The sequence below is a fragment of the Haliaeetus leucocephalus genome, unplaced genomic scaffold (assembly GCF_000737465.1).
Source record: "Haliaeetus leucocephalus isolate CR32 unplaced genomic scaffold, Haliaeetus_leucocephalus-4.0 Scaffold687, whole genome shotgun sequence".
Taxonomy (NCBI): domain Eukaryota; kingdom Metazoa; phylum Chordata; class Aves; order Accipitriformes; family Accipitridae; genus Haliaeetus; species Haliaeetus leucocephalus.
This window is the reverse complement of record NW_010973123.1, coordinates 4,595,046-4,597,215: the sequence shown is the minus strand read 5'-3', so window position 1 is coordinate 4,597,215 and position 2,170 is coordinate 4,595,046.

Genomic DNA, 2,170 nt, shown 5'->3' with positions numbered 1-2,170 from the left:
TGAACAGTAGCAAGTATTTAATTACCAAATGTTTTTCATTAAAGTCTAGTGAAATCAAAATTTTCATTATTTATAGAATTGCCATTTTTAGGTTTTTATTTTTATTTCGGTCTAATTAGTCTTTTTAAATTCAAATATAAATCACAAAATAGCATGCTGCTTAATTTTGCAAGTAAAGTTTTTTTTAAAAAAAGCTTCTTGGATATTTTTTTTTACTTGTCACAACTTTCTTTTCCCTTCCAAATGTAACTTTCTTCCCCAAAGCTGCTTGTATTAAAGCCTCATAATATACAGTAGTTCAGATGAGTTCAGAAAGCAATAGAAACCTACCAAAATACTGGTAGGGTTGTGAGATTTATATGAAAATACATGGGCCTGTTTTAAATGTATGTCATTTGTGTTCCTTTAATTGTTCTTATCTTTGGATTAATATATATGCTCCTTTTTAATAACAGATGCAGTGTATTAAAATGTATGGTTGGATACCAGGCCAGTAGATGTCAGAATAATGCCTTACATGGAGAAAAAGCTACCATTGTAAGCCACCTTTAATTAAATTTGGACTGCTTTCTTAATATGTGTAATTACTTCAAAGACTTTAGTCCAACAAAAGAATGGATACACAAGTATCAATACTCCATGTTATAATTACTAAGGAGCAGGACACAACCTGTTTTTTTGAAAGTGGGTAAGATTGCCTTCCTTTGTGTTCACAAATCACTAGAGCTCTAAACTTACAAGTTAACTTGACAATATTGTCAAAGGCAACTTATTCAAATAATGTGAAATACGAACAATTGTATTTTGGTGCAACTTCCAGGAAAATTAAGGGTTTTGAAGGTTGGGACAGAAGTGTTTTCTCACAGAAATGGATAATTTTAGCAGACCTTTTCTTTTTTAGCCTAGATGTCCTAGGTAACTAAATACCTGTTAGGAGAGTCCAAGTGCCGTAATGTGTATGAATAACCTACATGGAAACTCATGGAGCTTTACTGAGATACACATTAAAATGCCTGAATTTATGTTCAAAAGAGTCTAAGCTGGTACTTTTATCACTTACCTTTCTTGGCTCTTTTGAAGCTAGACAAGTAAAATATATTTTCATTAAAATAACATGCATAAGCTTCCCCCTCATTCATCTCAGCTGAGTCACTGTATAATATCTTAACTGTTCACACTGAAGTAGGAAGTACTATAAAAACACTAATTATTGCATATAAGTACACAGAAAATGCATGCTTTATGAATTAAGATATAACAGCTCATTAGAATGATTGAATGAGGATGGTGATAAATTAATCTTATGAAGAGCATTACCTGTGGTGTACAGATGGTGTTAACAAATTCTTTTGTAATCAAATTATATTTTTCACCTTTACCTTTGTACAAACTGTTGACAGCATGTTTCATTTTTGACTTTGAGCACCATTTACTTAAATGGACTTGGAAGGATTGCGTTTGAAACACTTTGTTCATGAATTCTCAGCACTACATGTGAACATACAAGAAAATAATTCTAGAATTCAAGATAACATCTTTTTAGGCACACTGAAACATCTGTTGAAATATTTTGCTGGGCTGTTTTTACCTTAAACTGCCAAGCTGAAAGCAGTTGTTGCGACAAGCAGGCCTCATCTTGTGTTTCAGTGAGTGGCCCTGTGAGATAGTTGCTAGAGCGATACAGATTTTTACAGTATTTAAGAAAAAAGTATTTGTTAGAATGAGTGTAATCTTTCTCTATATTGTTTTGATGTAATAGTGTTTCAGATACTATGTACAGTCTGCATTTCTGTTGGAAAGGAAATTAAAAGGGTAAAGAATAAAGGAAAAAAACCAAGGAAAAGTTTGACAACCTACACAGAGCTTGACCTGTCTCCTGAAGTACAACTAATCTGAGGAAGACCAGACACCTCCACAGACTGTTTAAGTTGCTTTACCAAACAGCACAAGGTTCTGTATATACACAATATCAATGCTGGTCATTAGCTAAACCTTCTTGATAATATTCCCAGAAATAGAACTAATTCTTAAGAAAATTGAGTAGAGTATCAGTAATAGAGGTTTAGAGAAGCAATCTTCTGTCAGTTTTAATTTATGAACAATGTTTTTTCATTTCATTTCCACACTTTCCATCTCATGGACTTTCCGCTTCTAAGTCTTTCATTACATA